Source organism: Lipotes vexillifer, unplaced genomic scaffold, assembly GCF_000442215.2.
Source record: "Lipotes vexillifer unplaced genomic scaffold, Lipotes_vexillifer_v1.1 scaffold1055, whole genome shotgun sequence".
NCBI classification, from domain to species: domain Eukaryota; kingdom Metazoa; phylum Chordata; class Mammalia; order Artiodactyla; family Lipotidae; genus Lipotes; species Lipotes vexillifer.
The window spans coordinates 1,149,918-1,162,778 of NW_006785407.1; positions in this window are offsets into that span (position 1 = coordinate 1,149,918).

Genomic DNA, 12,861 nt, shown 5'->3' on the forward strand with positions numbered 1-12,861 from the left:
GAACTGGAATCTCAACTTGGAAGATATCTTTTTCCCTTTGGCCACTCTCAGGGGACTCGGGAAACCAGGGGGGAATGATTCAGAAAAGGGTTTTGTAAAATCCAGGGGATTACTTTCTGTTGCCATGGAAGCAAATGACCCCAGAAAAGGAAAACCTCCTCTTCTCCACAAATGGCAGCCTTTTCTTTCTCAAGGAGCCTGGAGCTCCGAGTCTGTGGCACACTCTGCCTTCAGTGGCACGCCATGCTCTTTAAGTTAAAATCCACAAAATTAATTGCATATTTAATAAGCAACCAACCCTCTCCCCCCAGCCCCCAGTCATTTGGCCCCAACCTGATTTTCCACTTTTTTAAAATAAATTTATTTATTTTTGGCCGCGTTGGGTCTTTGTTGCTGCTTGAGGGCTTTCCCTAGTTGTGGCGAGCGGGGGCTACTCTTCCTTGCAGTGGCTTCTCTTGTTGCGGAGCACGGGCTCTAGGTGTGCGGGCTTCAGTAGCTGTGACTCACGGGCTTGAGTAGTTGTGGCACGTGGGCTCGGTAGTTGTGGCTCGCAGGCTCTAGAGCGCAGGCTCAGTAGTTGTGGTGCACAAGCTTAGCTGCTCTGCGGCATGTGGGATCTTCCCAGACCAGGGCTCGAACCCGTGTCCTCTGCATTGGCAGGTGGATTCTTAACCACTGCACCACCAGGGAAGCCCCTAATTTTCCACTTTTATCTCTCCTCCCCCAAAGCTCCTCACCTGCTTCTTTTTTTTTTTTTCATTTATTTATTTTATTTATTTATTTATTTTCGGCTGCACTGGGTCTTTGTTGCTGCGCGCGGGCTTTCTCTAGTTGTGGTAAGTGGAGGCTACTCTTTGTTGAGGTGCGTAGGCTTCTTATTGTGGTTGCTTCTCTTGTTGCAGAGCATGGGCTCTAGGCACGTGGGCTTCTGTAGTTGTGGCGCGTGGGCTCTAGAGCGCAGGCTCAGTAGTTGTGGCGCATGGGCTTAGTTGCTCCGCGGCATGTGGGATCTTCCCGGACCAGGGCTCGAACCCGTGTCCCCTGCATTGGCAGGCGGATTCTTAACCACTGAGCCACCAGGGAAGCCCCTCCTCACCTGCTTCTTTTGGTCCAGTCAGGGGTTGCAAACTCAGATGTATCCAAGCGCCAGGCAGGTGAACTGAATTCTTGATGACAGAGCCAAATATGATATTCTTAAAACACAGTCATTAGCAAACGGAATCACTGTCACTCAGCATTGTCACTCCTGCCAAGCATACAAAGCCAAGTTCACTGTCCCTCTCTCCTCTGAGCTCCCGCCACTCTCTCCACTCGGATTTAGCCAGAGCAGCCCAGGCATTCAATACATAGCCAGGTGGGGCCAGTGTCCCTCCAGCCATCAGAGACGGGCGATGTTTCCAGCAGGGGTGAAGGTGCTGGAAGCCAAATAATTGGCCTGTCCACTGGGATAGGGCGCCCATGAGAACTTGATCAAACCAGGTCCCAGCTCATCCTCCTGAGAGGCTGGAGGGGCCGCCAGGCTCCAGGGTCCAGACCGCACCTCTGGGCAGCCAGCCCCTTGTGTTCCCCTCCATCCCTCTGTGAATCTCCTCAGGCGCTGGTTCTAGACTGCCCTGCTTCCTCCGTCTCCAGTATCCCGACCGGCCCCCAGCCATGCTCTGAAGATGAACACACCTCCTACTCTGGGGAGGAAACAGACCCTGAAGGAAACTCCCTCAGCTTCCCGCCGGGGGGACAGCGAGCTTCCCGCTGCTGGAGCAGGGCTCTCTTCCCTCTGGTGCTTGCCTCCCGGGCCCCCTACCCCGCCCCCCCGCCATCTATCAGCGGGTGCTTTGCAGCTGTGGCCTGCCTTCTCCACCCTCCATGCTGCTGACCCCCTTGCTGCTACGGTCAAGGAACATTTTCAGTCTTTATCTTTGTACAGGGACGTTTCGGTTGAGTAGAAAGGGAGCTCAGACAGTGCTGATGAACAGAGTTCAGGTGTCCCCCGACGGATGCTCTGTCTGGGTTGAACACTGCTACAAAGTTGGAGAACCCTCCACCTCCCCTCACTGACCTGGGTACAGAGGAGCTGCCTGGGAGAAAAATACTAGGATGCAGACACTCTAATGCCTGTTGAAGCACGGGGATATAAAGGGGTGAACGACTTGTGGGAAACCACCCAGACTTCCTGAGAAAGAATGTACAGTTAGGGAAAAAAGGCCCTTACACACAGAGGTCTACCCAACACCATGACGTCAGGTGGGACGGACTACTGGTTTGAGACAGAATATGGGGCCAATTCGAGAAATCCATTCCGACCCTGACGCCACTGTGCCAAAAGCACACTCCTGTATGCTTTGTGGAAGAAGGGTTGCGTGACTATGACAATTCAAGATTGCAACAGTTTGGACCCCCAAGCAACTCTGTGTTGTTACAGCCCTGCTTGAACATAATGGGGAGGATATCCTCCCACTTAACAAAAGCTGCCCTGTCTGAGTGCAAGGACAGATTGGAGCTTATTGCGTGAGGAGGCCACCCAGAATAAACAAGTCCCTTTACCTAGCAAAGACACAGTGATGTTGCAGTGTTCTGACACCGCTAGCGGGGTGGTGGAGGGAGGACGAATCTCTGGCTTGACCCTCAGTAGAAGCTGATGTGCTTGAAGCTGCTTGGGCAAACTCCAAGGATTCGATCTGTGTTAAGGTAGGAGAAGGAAGAGGTTTTAGGGAAGCACTGTTGAGAAGCTATAGAAAAGGCTGAATTAGGGAACACACGTGAATAGATCGAGATGTACAGAGAAATGACTAAAGCTTAAGCGGCAGGGCTCCACCCTTCCACGGGCCGCGTGGCAGATGGTGTTTTCCACGATGGCAGCAACAGGACCGCCCAGCACGCATGATCTTCCCACAGTGTGAGGTCACAGTCCTCCCACCGAAAGGTGGGGTCTATGTGTCCTCCCTGGAGGTCTGAGCAAGCCTGTGATTATGGTGGGGGTGATGCTTGTGACTTTCCAGGCTTGGTCATAAAGGAGATAGGAACCCAGCTGCTACACTTCCAGAAAGCCCAGGATCCATGGAGAGGCCACAGGTGCTCTAGCCCACATGCGACCTGAGGTCCCAGCGACAGGCAGTATCCACCCTGAGACACGCGAGTGAGGAACCCTTTGAGATGATCCCAGACCCAGCCACCATCTGAACCCGACCTCCCAGGGACTCCGAGTGAGAGAGCCGCCTGGCTGAGCCCAGTCAACCTCCAGAATCTTGTGAAATGATGAAATGATTATTCTTATTTTAAGTCACCGTGTTTTGCGGTGATTCATTCCACAGCAAGAGACACTTCAACAGCCCTTCTGAGGCTCTGGAAGGGTCTTAGTGAAACGGAGCAGGACCCCTATGGTCTATGCCTCCCATGTGCTCCGCCTGCCTTTTGTCTGTGGAAAAACTTTAGCCAAAGAATAAGTTTAATCAGAGGAATGAGAAAATGCAGAAACAAAGGAAAACAGTCAAAGGAGACCAAATAATAATAGTTTAGTCATTAAGCAGAGTCAAGGACCTTAGTTCCTCCTCAAGGGCTATAGATAATATTCTGAGCCACATCCTGTGAGCTGTCTTGTAGATACTGAAACGCCCACCAGGTGGAAGACGTTAACTACATGATGACCAGGCTGTAGCCGTGACACAAGCTGCCACAATTCCGAGAACTGGCCTCAAGGAAATGGGAACAAACCGACCCTGGAACTGAAGATTAACTGTACTTAAAACAATCAAGATGACGCTGATCAGACCACCTCATGATTGATTTCAAGATGACCGTCAGAGCTGACTGTGCTGTTTCTGCAGGTGGCCCCCCCCTCCTTCTGCCTATAAAACCTCTTGCCCACCAATTGTCCGTGGGGGGCCGGGGTGCGGGGGGGTGGAGTTGGCCTTTGGACAGGCACCTGCCCTTCCCCCTGGTTGCAAGCATCCAAAATAAAGCAGACTTTCCTTTCCACCAACCTTGCCTCTTTACGGGCTTTTGAGCGGCCAGCAGCGAGACCCCACTGTCGGTTACACTAGCAATGTATTCATGTGGTCGTATGCTTTTGTAAAATTTGCAAAATAAAATATTTTAGACAAAATTGGCTAAAACCTCTGTTTCTTTCCACACTGACCTTCCCTCCATCTCTTTAGGTTAAATGACACTGGAGTGGGCGTGGGCATTTTGGGGATTCAGCTAAAGGTGAATTGAGTTTGGGGTCGGTGGGATGCATTTATGTGGCATGGATTCATTCCTGTGTGAGTTACTGCTGGCCGTCCCAGTGCAAAATGGCTTCCAGAACATTCCTAATATCCACCATGCTGACTGACCTGACAGGAATGGGCAGGACCATGGACTGAATCACGATAATGTGATGTGATATGTGGATATGAAATGTACCAAGCTAGAAGAGAGTCTTGGGAAGTATTCCAAATCTTACAGCTCATACATAATAGCAGTTTGATGGAAGTTTCCCTAAATTTGACAACAATCCTTAAAAGTTGTCTTTCATTATCAATAATAAGATATGAAGCTGAAAGTTTTTAAATCTACCAATAAGAAAATGGTAGAGAAAGAATGAATTATTTTTCTCTTCTCTCATAGAACATGACGTTACAAAATCATTGTTATATGGAGATTCAATCAAAGAACACACAGCCAAATATGTTGGGGCAAAAGTATTAAAGAGGTGGGTCAGGAATCTGTTGAATAAAATATGCTATTTTCCTGGGTTTCCTATATATTTGGTGGGAGTGGTGGGCAGAGTAGACTTTGTGAGGAGCCTGGGCCACTGAGATTCGGCTGAGTAAGGTGTTGTGACCTCATTTGTTCTCACCTGCTGGGACACACAGGTACATCTCACTTGAATTCTCAGAAGCATTTGGGCACTGCTGACCACTCCCACCTTCAAAAAAAGTCTCACTTTCCTTGGCTTCTTTGAACCCCTACTGGCAGTCCCCTCCAGCTAACTGTTTGTCACCTCAAAAGACTTCCCTTGAACACTCCCTCACATGCTATGCAAAAATAAACTCAAAATGGCTTAAAGACTTAAATATAAGACATGACACCATAAAACTCCTAGAAGAGAAAATTGGCAAAACTTTCTCTGACATAAGTCTTAGCAATGTTTTCTTAGGTCAGTCTTCCAAGGCAAAGGAAACAAACGCAAAATAAACAGATGGGACCTAATTAAACCTAAACCTAATTAAATGTAAAAGCTTTTGCATAGCAAAGGAAACCATAAGCAAGATGAAAAGACAACCTACAGACTGGGAAAAAATATTTGCAAATGATGCGACTGACAAGGGCCTTATTTCCAAAATATAAAAGCAGCTCATAAAACTCAATAACAAAAGAACAACCAACCCAATCAAAAATGGGCAGAAGACCTAAATAGACATTTCTCCAAATAAGACACACAGATGGCCAATATGCACATGAAAAGATAGATAACTATTAGGGGAATGCAAATCAAAACTACAATGAGAGGGCGAGACCTTCAAGATGGCGGAGGAGTAAGGTGTGGAGATCACCCTCCTCTCCACAAATACATCAGAAATACATCCACATGTGGAACAGCTCCTACAGACACCTACTGAATGCTGGCAGAAGACCTCAGACCTCCCAAAAGCTGTGGGGCTGACAGGGTCTTGGTGCTCCAGCCAGGTGTCAGGCCTGTGCCTCTGAGGTGGGAGAGCCAAGTTAGGACATTGGTCCACCAGAGACCTCCTGGCTCCACATAATACCAAATGGTGAAAGCTCTCCCAGAGATCTCCATCTCAACACTAAGACCCAGCTCCACTCAACGACCAGCAAGCTACATTGCTGGACACCCTACGCCAAACAACTAGCAAGGCAGGAACACAACCCCACCCATTAGCAGAGGGGCTGCCTAAAACCATAATAAGGTCACAGACACCCCAAAATCCACCACTGGACATGGTCCTGCCCACCAGAAAGACAAGATCCAGCCTCATCCACCAGAACACAGGCACCAGTCCCCTCCACCAGGAAGCCTACACAACCCACTGAACCAACCTTAGCCACTGGGGACAGACACCAAAAACAACGGGAACTACGAACATGCAGCCTGTGAAAAAGCCACCCCAAACACAGTAAGTTAAGCAAAATGAGAAGACACAGAAACACACAGCAGATGAAGGAGCAAGATAAAAACCCAACAGGCCTAACAAATGAAGAGGAAACAGGCAGTCTACCTGAAAAAGAATTCAGAGTAATGATAGTAAAGATGACCCAAAATCCTGGAAATAGAATGGAGAAAATACAAGAAACGTTTTAACAAGGACCTAGAAGAACTAAAGAACAAACAAACAATGATGAACAACACAATAAATGAAATTTAAAATTCTCTACAAGGAATCAGTAGCAAAATAACTGAGAAGAATGGATAAGTGACCTGGAGGATAAAATAGTGGAAATAACTACTGCAGAGCAGAATAAAGAAAAAAGAATGAAAAGAATTGAGGACAGTCTCAGAGACCTCTGGGACAACATTAAACTCACCAACATTTGAATTATAGGGGTCCCAGAAGAAGAAGAGAAAAAGAAAGGGACTGAGAAAATATTTGAAGAGATTATAGTTGAAAACTTCCCTAACGTGGGAAAGGAAATAGTCAAGTCCAGGAAGTGCAGAGAGTCCTATACAGGATAAATCCAAGGAGAAACATGACAAGACACATATTAATCAAACTATCAAAAATTAAGAACAAAAAAAAAATATTAAAAGCAGCAAGGGAAAAACAACAAATAACATACAAGGGAATCCCCATAATGTTAACAGCTGATCTTTCAGCAGAAACTCTGCAAGCCAGAAGGGAATAGCAGGACGTATTTAAAGTGATGAAAGGGAAGAACCTACAGCCAAGATTACTCTACCCAGCAAGGATCTGACTCAAATTCGACGGAGAAATTAAAACCTTTACAGACAAGCAAAAGCTAAGAGAATTCAGCACCACCGAACCAGCTTTACAACAAATGCTAAAGGAATTTCTCTAGGCAGGAAACACAAGAGAAGGAAAAGACCTACAATAACAAACCCAAAACAATCAAGAAAATGGTAATAGGAACATACATATTGATAATGATCTTAAATATAAATGGATTAAATGCTCCAACCAAAAGATACAGACTGGCTGAACGGATACAAAAACACGACCCATATATATGCTGTCTACAAGAGACCCACTTCAGACCTAGGGACACATACAGACAGAAAGTGAGGGGATGGAAAAAGATATTCCATGCAAATGGAAATCAAAAGAAAGCTGGAGTAGCATTTCTCATATCAGACAAAATAGACTTTAAAGACTGTTACAAGAGACAAAAAAGGATGCTACAAAATGATCAAGGGATCAATCCAAGAAGAAGATATAACAATTGTAAATATTTATTCACCCAACATAGGAGCACCTCAATACATAAGGCGAATGCTAACAGCCATAAAAGGGAATCGACAGTAACAGAATAATAGTAGGGGACTTTAACATCCCACTTTCACCAATGGACAGATCATCCAAAATGAAAATAAATAAGGAAACACAAGCTTTAAATGATACATTAAACAAGATGGACTTAATTGATATTTATAGGACATTCCATCCAAAAACAACATAATACACTTTCTTCTCAAGTGCTCATGGAACATTCTCCAGGAGAGATCATATCTTGGGTCACAAATCAAGCCTTGGTGAATTTAAGAAAATTGAAATCGTGTCAAGTATCTTTTCCGACCACAACGCTATGAGACTAGATATTAATTACAGGAAAAAATATGTAAAAAATACAAACACACGGAGGCTAAACAATACACTACTAAATAACCAAGAGATCACTGAAGAAATCAAAGAGGAAATCAAAAAATACCTAGAAACAAATGACAATGAATACACAGTGACCCAAAACCTGTGGGATGCAGCAAAAGCAGTTCTAATAGGGAAGTTTATAGCAATATAATCTTACCTCAAAAAACAAGAAACATCTCAAATAAACAACCTAACCTTACACCTAAAGCAATTAGAGAAAGAAGAACAAAAAAATCCCAAAGTTAGCAAAAGGAAAGAAATCATAAAGATCAGATCAGAAATAAATGAAAAAGAAATGAAGGAAAGGATAGCAAAGATCAATAAAACTGAAAGCTGGTTCTTTGAGAAGATAAACAAAATTGATAAACCATTAGCCAGACTCAACAAGAAAAAAAGGGAGAAGACTCAAATCAACAGAATCAGAAATGAAAAAGGAGACGTAACAGCTGACACTGCAGAAACACAAAGGATCCTGAGAGGTTACTACAAGCAACTCTATGCCAATAAAACGGACAACCGTCAAGAAATGGACAAATTCTTAGAAAAGCACATTGAGTTACTTGTAGTGAGGTGGATGGACCTAGAGTCTGTCATGCAGAGTGAAGTAAGTCAGAAAGAGAAAAACAAATCCCCTAGGGCTTCCCTGGTGGCGCAGTGGTTGAGAGTCCACCTGCCGACGCAGGGGACATGGGTTCGTGCCCCGGTCCGGGAAGATCCCACATGCCGCGGAGCGGCTGGGCCCGTGAGCCATGGCCACTGAGTCTGTGCGTCCGGAGCCTGCGCTCCACAACGGGAGAGGCCACAACAGTGAGAGGCCCGCGTACAGCAAAACAAAAATAAAAACAAAAACAAAAACAATAAAAACAAATACCCTATGCTAATACATATATATGGAATCTAAAAAAAAAGAGAAAAATTTTGAAGAACCTAGGGGCAGGATAGGAATAAAGATGCAGATGTGGAGAATGGACTTGAGGACACGGGGAGGGGGAAGGGTAAGCTGGGACGAAGTAAGAGAGTGGCATGGACATATATACACTACCAAATATAAAATAGATAGCTAGTGGGAAGCAGCCGCATAGCACAGGGAGATCAGCTCGGTGCTTTGTTGACCACCCAGAGGGGTGGGAGGGACATGCAAGAGGGAGGAGATATGGGGATACATGTATATGTATAGCTGATTCACTTTTTTATAAAGCAGAAACTAACACACCCTTGTAAAGCAATTATACTCCAATAAAGATGTTAAAAAAAAAACTACGATGAGGTGTCACCTCACACCGGTTAGAATGGACATCACCAAAAAGTCTACAAACAATAAATGCTGGAGAGGGTGTGGAGAAAAGGGAACCCTCCTACACTGTTGGTGAGAATGTAAATTGGTAAAGCCACTATGGAGAACAGTATGGAGTTTCCTTAAAAAACTAAAGATAGGTCCAGCAATGCCAGTCTTGGGCATATATCCAGAGAAAACCATACTTTGAAAAGATACATGCATCCCAGTGTTCACTGCAGCACTATTTACAATAGCCAAGATGTGGAAGCAACCTAAACGTCCATTGACTAAGGAATGTATAAAGAAGATGTAATATGTGTGTGTGTGTGTGTGTGTGTGTGTGTGTGTGTGTGTGTGTGTATATAATATTATATATATAGGAATATTACTGAGCCATAAAAAGGATGAAATAATGCCATCTGCAGCAACATGTATGGGCCTAGAGATTTATCATACTAAGTGAAGTAAGTCAGAATAAGAAAGACAAATATCATATGATACCACTTGTATGTGGAATCTAAAATATGATACAAATGAACTTACTTACAAAATAGAAACAGACTCACACATAGAAAACAAACTTATGGTTACCAAAGGGGAAAGGGGGAGAGGAATAAATTAGGAGTCTGGGACTAACAGATAAACACTACTATACATAAAACAGATAAACAACAAGGTCACGCTGTATAGCACAGGGAACTATATTCAATATCTTGTGGGACTTCCCTAGAGGTCCAGTGGTTAAGACTGTGCTTCCAGTGCAGGGAAAGTGAGTTCAATCCCTGGTCGGGGAGCTAAGATCTCACATGCTGTGCGGCGAGGCCAAAAGAATAAAATAAATTTTAAAAAAAACTTAAAAAAAACAGTCTTGTAATAAATTATAATGGAAAAGAATATGAAGAATATATATACATTATATATATAATATATGTATAATTGAATCACTTTGCTGTACGCCAGAAACTAACACCACACTGAGAGAAAAGAAGAAATAAAGACTTCCCTTGTTCCATCCCAGGTCTTCTTTTCTTCTCTCAGGGTGACCTCATCCACGTCCCTTGTTTCAGTGTTATGTACCTGATTCTACATCTCCAGCCCAAACCTCTTCCCTGGGCCCTAGACCAGGAATCGGCAAGCATTTCCTGCAAAAAGCCAGGCAGTAAATATTTTATGGGCTTGCTGGCCAACATACAGCCTCAGTCACATCTACTCAACTACTCATGTTCATGCACATGCATCCGTAGCCAACAGTAAATGAACAGGCCAGGCTGTGTGCCAATATAACTTTATTTACAAAACCAGGAGGCTGCCTGATGGGCTACAGTTTGCCAACGCCTGCTCTAGACCCAAATATCCAATTGCCTTCTGGGCAACTGGGGACTTCCACAAGTTCCCAAACATAACATGTCTCCCAAGCAAACTCATCTTACTCTTTCCTCTGTTCCTTCTCAATGAAGATACCGCTCTCCACCGTATACCCAAGACATAAATGCCGGCCCCAGCCTTGATTTCACTCACCAGATTCAGTCACAAAATCCTGTCAACTCTGCTTTCTAACCATCTCCCCAATCCAGTCCTGTCTTCTGTCCCCATTGCCTCCTTTCAGACCCCTCTCATCTCTCACCTCCTTCCTCCGGGCTTCTTAGGATCCCCTCACCACACTTCAGGCAGAAGGATGAGGCCACTCTTCCATTTTAAAACCCTTCAAGGGTCTCTGCCGTTCTCGCCGCAGTGTCCATGGGATTCGGTCTCTTCTCCATCATTTCCGCTTTCAGCCTGAACGACTTTCAATCGCCTGGATGGAACCCTCGCCCCTGCGATTTCGCACATTCATTCTTTCTGCTCAGAACACATTTCTCCTGCTTCTCACCCCTCCTGCCTGTCATCTAGGGCCGAGGTCACGTCCCCGGGAAGCGTGACCTCACTCCTCCAGCCGAGGGCGTGTCCCTCCGCTCCGGGACGGCCCGGCCGCGCTGCCTCACAGTCCGACTGGCGGACGCGCACCGCCCCCACCCGGTCACGTGGGAAACTCGCGGAGGGCGGGGAGAGTTTCCTCTCGTCCGCTCGGCGCTCAGCGTAGCGCTAGACGCACTGCAGGCACGGAAGAGGCGTCTACTGAAGGATGGTGCCCAGGCTAGTGCGCACCTTCTTTGAAACTCTGCCCGTCCCTCCCCGCGCCAACCCCATGCTTCCCTCGGGGACCTTCGGCCGCCCCCCTCCCCGCGCCAACCCCATGCTTCCCTCGGGGACCTTCGGCCGCCTCCGCCACCGGAGGCGGGTCTGGCAGCGGATGAGACGGCGATGAGGAAGGTGTCGTTTCTTCGGGTCCAGGTGTGATGCGGGGGCCTCTGTTGGCTGGTGTCTTACCTGCGTGCAGAGATGGTGGGTCTCCCCGAGCACGCGGGAGGCCCGGGCAGGCCTGGGCTCCTCCAGCCTCTGGATTTCAGGTCGACGTGTAGGAGCCGCTGTTAAGCCGGTGGCGTCAATCAGGCCTGAAGAGCTGTCCGGGCTGGGGAGGGGGGCGTGGAGGCGGGGGAGAGGGCCTCTCCCGTCCCACTCACACTACTCGTGAGCTCCCAGAAATCAGCCAGAGGTTGGCTTAGGCTCCCCGATCTAGAAATTCTGTAACTTTTGACTCTCCCTGGGCAAGTTTCCGAAAGGAAAGAAGAAAGGAACGCCACCTTCAGGTGAATGAGAACACGGTTCCTAGATGATATGCCCTAATAAACTCACACAGTGAAAGCAATCTGCAAATTGGCATTGAGGGCAAAGATAAACTTGCTATGAACCTTTGCAATGATGAAGGCATACTTTGAGCCCTTATTAGATGAATTACTTTTGTGCTGTTTTGTTTTGAAATGACATGGTTTTTGCGGGGAAAATTCAGAGACGTTCATGATAAAGAAATGACTTGCTGTATAGTAGAAATTAACAACATTGTAAATTAACTATATTTCAATAAAGTAGATTTTAAACAAATTTTAAAAAAAGAAACGAGCTGCCTTAGAATGACAGTTCCCAGATGGCAGAGCCTGGGCTGAGAAGAGCTAGGGCTGCAGGAAGGTGGAAAGTCAGTGGGGGAAAGGTGACAGGTGCCGACATCAGGCCAGCAACGCGAGGTCCACGCAGTCTCACCTGGGAAGATGTCACATGGTCTCACCTGGGAAGATGTCACTTGCACCTCACCTGCAGGGTGGGTGCAAGTGAGACCAAAGGGGCTTCTACCCCAGTCCCCTGGTGAGCTTGGCCTTACCTTGTGTTCAAGGCGCTTTGCAAGGAATTCACCACTTCAGTGCCAGGAGGGGAGGAAGTAACTAATTGTTCCCTTCCTGTGGGAACCTGAGTGGATCTTGGCTGCAGGCCCCATGCTGGGAAGAGCCTCTCTCTTATTTTGGTGTCCTTATCCCCCCCTACCCCACCCGCAAACGCCCACTGCAAGTGCAGCAGCAGACTCCACGCATCTCAGGTGCAAAAGTTTCCTGCAGTTCCTTTAGGGGGAGGCTGAGGGAAGGTGGAGATTGTGAGTTGTACCTTTTCTCTAATCCTAGAAGAACCTAACACCTACTATTTGGTCAATAAATATTTAATGGGCTTCCCTGGTGGCGCAGCGGTTGGGAGTCCACCTGCCGATGCAGGGGACACGGGTTCGTGCCCCGGTTCGGGAAGATCCCACATGCCGCGGAGCGGCTGGGCCGGTGAGCCATGGCCGCTGAGCCTGCGCGTCCGGAGCCTGTGCTCCACAACGGGAGAGGCCACAACAGTGAG